This window comes from Canis lupus, chromosome X (genome assembly GCF_011100685.1).
Source record: "Canis lupus familiaris isolate Mischka breed German Shepherd chromosome X, alternate assembly UU_Cfam_GSD_1.0, whole genome shotgun sequence".
Lineage (NCBI taxonomy): Eukaryota > Metazoa > Chordata > Mammalia > Carnivora > Canidae > Canis > Canis lupus.
Window position 1 is genome coordinate 105,752,293 of NC_049260.1, and position 10,377 is coordinate 105,762,669.

At 46.8% G+C, this 10,377-nt stretch overlaps 1 pseudogene; it reads left to right on the plus strand.

The window, feature by feature from the left end:
- The first annotated feature begins 7,658 nt into the window (after positions 1-7,658).
- On the plus strand, positions 7,659-9,769 carry LOC100686025 (annotated as a pseudogene).
- Positions 9,770-10,377: the final 608 nt, after the last annotated feature.

Sequence of the window (10,377 nt, forward strand, 5' to 3'; positions counted from 1 at the left end):
GAAATGACAGGACCTACCGGGTGAAGATGTTGCATTTTAGAACACTGGATAAGTTAAAAGTATAACAAAATGTCCCGCATTTCTCAAAGTATAGACTGAAACTCAAGGCTTGACTCTGCTAAAAGAATCTCATCTCTAGCCAGAGGAAGTAGCTCCCCACCTCCCACCCCCACACACACTCCAAATGCAAAGTCACTATAGAAGAGCCCAAAAATAGGCAGCCCGGGAGGCTCAGCGGTTTAATGCCACCTTCAGCCCAGGGTGTAATCCTGGGGACCTGGGATTGAGTCCCATGTTGGCTTCCCTGTGTGGAGCCTGCTTCTCCCTCTGCCTGTGTCTCTGCCTCTCTCTCTCTCTCTCTTTCTCTCTGTCTCTCATGAATAAAATAAAATCTTAAAAAAAAAGAAGAGCCCAAAAGACTTGCAGGAATTTGTGAGTTTATACATACCAGAAACTTAGGATGCCATACTAAGGATGATGGAGTTTGCCCATATCTTTGCTAGCTAGAGCATCAGGATATACCTCTATTGTCTTACAGATCTGATTAGCACAAATCTAGACTAGATGCTGAAACCCTAGAAATCCCTCAGCATGATGCAAAGGAAGGAATTCAAGGACTTAGAGAAATATACTAGTGTAAATTTATCATGTGTGACTTGCCTGCTCACTCCCTAAGTACATCCTCTGAAACGCCAGAGGACTATCCATTCACTAAAAACTTGAGACAAATTATTGAGTTAAGCCCAAATATCTTTTTGTTTTGTTGAAAAAAATGTGAAACTTTTGGAAGGATTAGAAGAACACAAAAAACACATATATACCCTTTAACCAAATACATCTATTATTAACATTTTACCTTATTTGCTTTAGCATTTGTGTGGGGCTCTTTGTGTGTGTGTGTGTGTATATATATATATATATATAATATTTTCTGAATCTTTTGGGTTTTTTTTTGTTTTTTGTTTTTTGTTTTTTTAGTTTTTTTATTGGAGTTCAATTTGCCAACATATAGCATAACACCCAGTGCTCATCCCGCCAAGTGCCCCCCTCAGTGTCCATCACTCAGTCACCCCAACCCCCTGCCCACTTCCCCTTCCACTACCACTTGTTCATTTTCCAGAGTTATGTTTTGTCACTCTCACTGATATTTTCACTCATTTTCTCTCCTTTCCCTTTATTCCCTTTCACTAAATTTTATATTCTCCAAATGAATGAGACCATATAATGTTTGTCCTTTTCTGATTGACTTATTTCACTCACCATAATACCCTCCAGGTCCCTCCACATCGAAGCAAATAGTGGCTTTATAATTTTTAATGGCTGAGTAATATTCCATTGTATACATAAACCACATCTTCTTTATCCATTCATCTTTCGATGGACACCGAGGCTCCTTCCACAGTTTGGCTATTGTGGACATTGCTGCTAGAAACATCGGGGTGCAGGTGTCTCGGGGTTTCACTGCATCTGTATCTTTGGGGAAAATCCCCAGCAGTGCAATTGCTGGGTGGTAGGGCAGATCTATTTTTAACTCTTTGAGGAACCTCCACACAGTTTTCCAGAGTGGCTGCACCAGTTCACATTCCCACCAACAGTGCAGGAGGGTTCCCCTTTCTCCACATCCTCTCCAATATTTGTTGTTTCCTGTCTTGTTAATTTTCCCCATTCTCACTGGTGTGAGGGGGTATCTCATTGTGGTTTTGATTTGTATTTCCCTGATGGCAAGTGATGCAGAGCATTTTCTCATGTGCTTGTTGGCCATGTCTATGTCTTCCTCTGTGAGATTTCTGTTCATCCCTTTTGCCTATTTCATGATTGGATTGTCTGTTTCTTTGCTGTTGACTTTAATAAGTTCTTTACAGATCTTGGATACTAGCCCTTTATCTGATAGGTCATTTGCAAATATCTTTTCCCATTATGTAGGTTGTCTTTTAGTTTTGTTGACTGTTTCTTTGGCTGTGCAGAAGCTTCTTATCTTGATGAAGTCCCAATAATTCATTTTTGCTTTTGCTTCTCTTGCCTTCATGGATGTATCTTGCAAGAAGTTGCTGTGGCCAAGTTCAAAAAGGGTGTTGCCTGTGTTCTCCTCTAGGATTTTGATGGAATCTTGTCTCACATTTAGATCTTTCATCAATTTTGAGTTTATCTTTGTGTATGGTATAAGACAATGGTCTAGTTTCATTCTTCTGCATGTGGATGTCCAATTTTCCCAGCACCATTTATTGAAGAGACTGTCTTTTTTCCAGGGGATAGTCTTTCCTGCTTTGTTGAATATTAGTTGACCTTAAAGTTGAGGGTCCACTTCTGGATTCTCTATTCTGTTCCATTGATCTGTGTGTCTGTTTCTGTGCCAGCACCACACTGTCTTGATGACCATAGCTTTGTAGGACAACCTGAAATCTGGCATTGTGATGCCCGCAGCTCTGGTTTTCTTTTTTAACATTCCCCTGGCTATTCGGGGTCTTTTCTGATTCCACACAAATCTTAAGATGATTTTTTCCGACTCTCTGAAGAAAGTGCATGGTATTTTGATAGGGATTGCATTAAACGTGTAAATTGCCCTGGGTAACATTAACATTTTCACAATATTAATTGTGCCAATCCATGAGCATGGAATATTTTTCCATCTCTTTGTGTCTTCCTCAATTTCTTTCAGAAGTGTTCTGTAGTTTTTAGGGTACAGATCCTTTACCCTCTTTGTTAGGTTTATTCCTAGGTATCTTATGCTTTTGGGTGCAACTGCAAATGGGATTGACCCCTTAATTTCTCTTTCTTCAGTCTGTTAGTGTATAGAAATGCCACTGACTTCTGGGCATTGATTTTGTATCCTGCCACACTGCAGAATTGCTGTATGAGTTCTAGCAATGTTGGGGTGGAGGCTTTTGGGTTTTCTATGTAGAGTATCATATCATCTGCGAAGAGGGAGAGGTTGACTTCTTCTTTGCCAATTTGAATGCCTTTTATTTCTTTTTGTTGCCTGATTGCTGAGGCTGGGACTTATAATACTATGTTGAATAGCAGTGGTGAGAGTGGACATCCCTGTCTTATTCCTGATTTTAGGGGAAAAGGCTCCCAGTGTTTCCCCACTGAGAATGCTATTTGCTGTGGGCTTTTCATAGATGGCTTTTAAGATGCTGAGGAATGTTCTCTCTATCCCTACACTCTGAAGAGTTTTGATCAGGAATGGATGCTGTATTTTGTCAAATGCTTTCTTTGCATCTATTGAGAGGATCATATGGTTCTTGTTTTTTCTCTTGCTGATATGATCAATCATATTGATTGCTTTACGAGTGTTGAACCAGCCTTGCATCCCGGGGATAAATCCCACTTGGTCATGGTGAATAATCTTCTTAATGTATTGTTGGATCCTATTGGCTAGTATCTTGTTGAGAATTTTTGCATCCATGTTCATCAGGGATATTGGTCTATAATTCTCCTTTTTGGTGGGGTCTTTGTCTGGTTTTGGAATTAAAGTGATGCTGGCCTCATAGAACGAGATTAGAAGTATTCCATCTCTTTCTATCTTTTCGAACAGCTTTAGTAGAATAGGTATGGTTTCTTCTTTAAACATTTGGTAGAATTCCCCTGGGAAGCCATCTGGCCCTGGACTTTTATGTCTTGGGAGGGATTTTGATGACTGATTCAATTTCCTCCCTGGTTATCGGCCTGTTCAGGTTTTCTATTTCTTCCTGTTCCAGTTTTGGTAGTTTGTGGTTTTCCAGAAATGCGTCCATTTCTTCTAGATTGCCTAATTTATTGGCGTATAGCTGCTCATAATAAGTTTTTAAGACTGCATTTCCTTGGTATTTGTGGTGATCTCTCTCTCATTCATGATTTTATTCTTTTGTCTCTTCTTTTTAATAAGACTGGCTAATGGGTTATCTATCTTATTAATTCTTTCAAAGATCCAACTCCTGGTTTTGTTAATGTGTTCTTCTGGTTTCTATTTCATTGAGTTCTGCTCGAATCTTTATTCATTCTTTTTCTGCTGGGGGTAGGATCTATTTGCTGTTTTTTCTCCAGCTCCTTTAGGTGCAAGGTTAGCTTTTGTATTTGAGTTCTTTCCAGTTTTTGGATGGCTGCTTGTATTGCGATTTATTTCCCCCCAGGACTGCTTTTGTTGCATCCCAAAGATTTTGAATGGTTGTATCTTCATTCTCATTAGTTTCCATGAATCTTTTTAATTCTTCTCTAATTTCTTGGTTGACCCTTTCATCGTTTAGCAGGATGGTCCTTAACCTCCACGTGTTTGAAATCCTTCCAAACTTCTTCTTCTGATTTAGTTCTAAATTTCAAAGCATTATGGTCTGAAAATATGCAGGGGACAATCCCAAACTTTTGGTATCAGTTAAGACCTGATTTGTAACCCAGGATGTGGTCTATTCTGGAGAAAGTTCCATGTGCACTTGAGAAGAATGTGTATTCAGTTGCATTTGGATGTAAAGTTCTGTAAATATCTGTGAAATCCATCTGGTCCAGTGTATCATTTAAGGCTCTTGTTTCTTTGGAGATGTTGTGCTTAGAATATCTGTCGATTGTAGAAAGAGCTATATTCAAGTCACCAAGTATAAGTGTATTATTATCTAAGTATGTCTTAACTTTGGTTATTAATTGATAAACTTGGCAGCTCCCACATTCAGAGCATAAGTATTCATGATTGTTAGGTCCTCTGGTTGGATAGATTCTTTAAGTGTGATATAGTGTCCCTCTTCATGTCTTACCACAGTCTTTGGGATAAACCTTAATTTATCTGATATAAGGATGGCTACCCCTACTTTCTTTTGAGGACCATTTGAATGGTAAATAGTTCTCCAACCTTTTATTTTCAGGCTGTAGGTGTCCTTATGTCTAAAATGAGTCTCTTGTAGACAGCAGATAGATGGGTCCTGCTTTTTTATCCAGTCTGAAACCCTGCGCCTTTTGATGGAGTCATTAAGCCCATTCACGTTCAGAGTTACTATTGAAGGATATGAATTTAGTGTCATCCTGATACCTATTCAGTCCCTGTTTTTATGGATTGTTTCCTTGGACTTCCTCTTTCTTTTACAGAGTCCCCCTTAATATTTCTTGCAGAGCTGGTTTGGTGGTCACATATTCTTTCAGTTTCTGCCTATCTTGGAAGCTCTTTATCTGTCCTATTCTGAATGAGAGCCTTGCTGGATAAAGTATTCTTGGCTGCATGTTCTTCGCATTTAGGACCCTGAATATATCCTGCCAGCCCTTTCTGGCCTGCCAGGTCTCTGTGGAGAGGTCTGCTGTTATCCTAATGCTTCTCCCCATAAAGGTTAGGGATTTCTTGTCTTTTGCTGCTTTAAGGATCTTCTCTTTATCTTTGGAATTTACAAGTTTCACTATTAAATGTCGAGGTGGAGGATCCCTGGGTGGCGCAGCGGTTTAGTGCCTGCCTTTGGCCCAGGGCGCGATCCTGGAGACCCGGGATCGAATCCCACGTCGGGCTCCCGGTGCATGGAGCCTGCTTCTCCCTCTTCCTGTGTCTCTGCCTCTCTCTCTCTCTCTCTCTGTGACTATCGTAAATAAATAAAAATTAAAAAAAAAATAAATGTCGAGGTGTTGAGTGGGTTTTTATTGATTTTAGTGGGTATCTATCTCCTGGATCTGAATGCCTGTTTCCCTTCCCAACTTAGGGAAGTTCTCAGCTATGATTTGTTCAAATACACTTTCTGGACCTCTGTCCCTTTCGACACCCTCAGGAACCCCAATTAAACGTAGATTTTTCCTTCTGAGGCTGTCATTTATTTCCCTTAACCTATCCTCACACTCTTTTAATTGTTTTTCTCTTTTTTTCCTCAGTTTCCTTCCTTGCCATCAACTTATCTTCTATGTCAGTCACTCGTTCTTCTACCTCATTAACCCTCGTCATTAGGACCTGTAGTTTGGACTGCATCTCATTTAATTGATTCTTAATTTCGGCCTGATTAGATCTAAATTCTGCAGTCATGAAGTCTCTTGAATCCTTTTTGTTTTTTTCTAGAGCCACCAGTAGCTGTATAATAGTGCTTCTGAATTGGCTTTCTGACATTGAATTGTAAACCAAATTTTGTAACTCTGTGGGAGAGAGTACTGTTTCTGATTCTTTCTTTTGTGTTGGGTTTTTCCTTCTAGTCATATTGCTCAGTGCAGAGTGGCCAAAAACAAGTGGTACTGGAAAAGGGAGAAAAAGAGAGGAAAAAAAGGGGGGGGGGACAAACAGAAAACAATAAACAAGGGGGAGTATCCTCTGATTCTGTATACTGTAAATCCCTTGACTTCCCCTGGAACTTTCCAGTGCTGCTTAGTCAATAACTTGCTTTTCCTCTGTCCTTCTAGCTGGTCTTCTGGGGCAGGGGCCTGCGGTGCTGATTCTCAGGTGTGTGCATCTGGGGGAGCTGCCCATCCCCCTGCCATGTGTACGGCTCAGTGGGAGCTGTTTGTCCTGTGAGGCCCCTGCTCCCTGGCGGCCCTGCTCAGTCCCAGGCACAAGGTGACACCAGGAGTAACAACAATAGTGGCTGCGGCCAGCTCTCCAGGTCTAGAGTCAGTTCCCGCAGTAACTACTGCAGCTCCCAGTCCGCAGGGGCCTGGATGCTTCGGGGGCCGGGGGCGCCCATCTCCACAGCTCCGGCCACCCAGTGGCAGAAGCGTCCTTGCTGTCCTGTGTCCTCCCAGCCTCCGCCTGTCCAGGGGGAGTGGGGGATCTTGGGCTGCGGCCCCCAGTGCCCTGGGCTCCCAGCCGCGCAGCCCCCTCCATGGAGAGCCGGCGCCGGAGCCGATGCCCATGCTGCTCCGGCCCTCCGGCGCAGCTGTCGCCCTTTAGGGAGCTCGGCCCAGGTATGTGGCACACTCTCCCCCGGGGGTAAGGTCCTCTGTTAGTGCCCCTGGGAGCCTGAGGGCATCCCAGCCCCTCCTGGGATCCTGCCTGAGCTCCCGGCAAGTGCCTTTCTTTTTTTTTTTTTTTTTTTTTTTATTTTTATTTATTTATTTATTTATTTATTTTTATTTTTTTTATTTTTTTTTTTGGCAAGTGCCTTTCCATCTGGGAAGATTGGTAAAGCTCCTGCTTCTCCGGGACTGGGGTCTCCTGACCTGGGGGCACTCGCTGGGCGGCCTTAGCTGGCTCCTCATGGGGCCCCTCCCCCTTGGATGCTTTTTTTTTTCCATCTTCCTACCTTGATAGAAGCACAAACTCTTTTCACTATAGCATTCCAGCTGTTTTCTCTTTAAATCTCAGACCGAATTCGCAGGTTTTCAGGATGATTTGAAAGTTATGTAGGTAAGTTGGTGGGGACAGGTGACTTGGGGACCCTACTCTTCCGCCATCTTGCCCCCACCTTTCTGAACCTTTTGAAAATAAGTTGCATACATCATGGCCCTTTCCCCGAAATTCTTCATGGTGTATTTTCTTAACAGGAATATTCTCTTAGGTAACCACAGTACAGGTATGAACTTCACTGAGTTTAACACGAATACAGGGGCCCCGGCAGCTACCCATGCTGAGGTGCGGGTGCAGGAATCTCCCCGTGTGGCCTACCGTGGCCCAGGATGCTGGAAGAAGCCGGTGAGGTGCTGGAGAACATGCCAAAGGCGTTGCGCCCGCCGCTCGGTTCCGCTGTCCAACGCATGGCACGAGTTCATCCACCGCCTGCAGCAGTACGACCCGCATGGGCGGTCCAACCGTCTGGTCCCGTCAGGAGAACCACCGGCTTCGGCCCAGCGGCTGCGGGCCCACCCTCACCGCCTGCGCCCAGCATGACCTGCCCCCGCCCAACCGCCCAAGCCCTGGGAAGGCAGCGCTCAACACGCAGGCGCACGCATCGATGCCGGCGTGCTGGACGTGCGGAGGCGTGGCTGCGTGCTTCTGGCCGCTGGGCTTCCGCGAGCAGTACCCGACGGCCTTGCGGCGGGCAGGCGGAGCTGTGCTCGGTGTCCTGCCTCAGGCCGCGGACTTTGTGTCCCAGGACGTCATTCGGCAATTCATGGAGATGGGGCCCAAGTTGCTGGCCACGCAGACCGTCGTCCCCACGTCCTTCCCTGTGCATGATGAGGCCCTGCTCTCCCGTCTACACGCAGACACAGGCCAGGTCCGCTTCCAGGGCTCTGCCTCTGTTGCCAAATTACTGCTCCACCCAGCCACTGCCGGCATCTTCCAGATGGTCACGAGCGGGGTCCGCCGCAAGTGACTGGTGGCTGATGGGGCTGGGTGGAAAGGACCTTACCACCCTCATCATCACCATCCTTGTGGCTCACTACGACGTTTTCAGAGTGGCCTCTTGGCTGTCGCATGGCTTGGACTCCAACGTGGTTGGCCTCTCCACACTGCTAGGACTCTCTCGCCCCTTCTCCAAGTTCTACACCAACAAGCGCACCCATGCAGTGTACAACCTCCTGCTCTTGGCTTCTGGAGGCACAAGTTCAACTACCAGGGAACCAAGCATTTGGTTGGAAGACAACCTGGACCACACAGATTCCAGCATACTCCAGTACAATGTGACCTTTATCCTCTGACACCATGGGCCAAGGGGACAGCCTGTATCTTTTTTTAAAAAGATTTATTTGATAGAGCATGCACGTGTGCACAAGTGGTGCGGGGGGAGGGAGAGGGAGAAGCAGACTCCCCACTTGGCAGGGAGCCCAATGCGGGGCTTATTCCAGGACCCCAGGATCATGACGTGAGCTGAAGGCAGCTGCTTAACAGACTGAGCCACCTAGGTGCCCCCAGGCTGTATCTTTTTTTTTTTTTTTAAGATTTATCTATTTATTCATGAGACACACACACACACACACACAGAAGTAGGCTCCCCGTAGGGAGCTCAATGCCGGACTCGATCTCTCGGACTCTGAAATCACACCCTGAGCTGGGTGTCCCCCAGGCTGTAAGGAGACTCTGTGACATGCCTTCCTGCCAGAGCGGGAGATAGTGGCTGCCAGTTCCAGGCCACCAGTTCCCGGAGGCGCAGTTCTCCATGGTGCACAAGATCATCATCCTGGCTGAGGACAGCTTGGCCTGGGAGCATGAGCGCTCCTCCATTCTCTATCTACCTTCATTCACCCTCTCCCACCTAGAGATCCACCATGACAGCCAGTGCAGCAGCATCATGGACACAAGGTCTCAGGTCAGTTCTAAGACACTGACCTGCAATTGGATGCTCATCACAGAAGCCCTGACCTGAATCATTTACAACCTGACCACCTAGAGAACCCCTGACACCTGCCAGTCTTCCCAGAGCAGATGATCCAGCAGGAACAGCCAGACGTGGTGATGGGCTGGCTCACCAACCAGCCCCAGGCCACCCAGCTGGTGGACAAATACTGCATGTTCCTCAGCATGCCAGAACACTATCTGAGCACCAGAACACCTACCTGAAGGAGGTGAAGTAACACTGCCTCAAAGCCGATAAACTGGATCCCAGGTTTGTCTTCCATAACCAACTGAAGTAAGCGATGAATGCCTGCGAGGTCAAGCCAGCCATTTTCTGCATGTTCCTGGTCATCTGCATTGTTACCTGCCTTGGGATAGCCTACATGGCAGTCCAGGTGAGCAGGCAGGAGCTCAGGTGGGAGGCAAGACCTCTGTGGGAAGGTCAGCCTGGCCAGATGAGCCCTCACTGCCCCCCATCCTTCCTAGAAGTAGGTGACCCCACAGGTGGTACCCAGGCCTTCCTTGAGGCAAGATTTGCTCCTGACCTCACTCAAACCCTCCTGCTGCCCCCAGCACTTCAACGTCCTGTACAAAACAGTTCAGAGGCTGCTCCTGAAGGCCAAGAGGCAATGACATGGCCACTCACCAGCAGAGAGAGCTTTCCACCTGCCACCCCTCCCTACTCCACAGCTGGCAGGAGGGCAGGGCTTCACCCCTTGCTGAGAGGCCCCAGCCCTGAATTATAGAGCTTTTCTGGGTTACTGTTAAGGACTTGGGGGATTCGTTCTCCTTTTTGTCCCCTGAACTCCCTTGGAGGAGCATTTGGTAGATGCCCCAGGGCCAGGCCATGGGCTTGAGAACAAGCCTGCCATGAGCCCTCAGCCCTGGCAGCAACCCCGTGGTCCTTAGCGCTTGTGAGCCGAGATAACGGGAAATGCCCCCAGCACAGCTTCAGCGGCCTTCCTCCTGCCCACGATGCTGAGCAGGGACTCCTACCTAGCTCTGTGTCTGTCCTCCAGTCCGCTCCAGTCGCCATCTGGTGACTGAGATACTCTCTCCTCTTGTCTGAAGGAGGGCAGGGCCAGCGTCTGGGTCCATGGCTCTGGCCCCTCCCTCAGAAGCCTTGTGTCCCCCGACCCTGGCCGGGGCCAAGGGGAACCAGCTCAGGGTGCAACCTTGGATGTGTCTCCCCCAAGCCCCCACAGATGGCCGGTGCCCTGAACATGCAGCAGTCTCCCTGT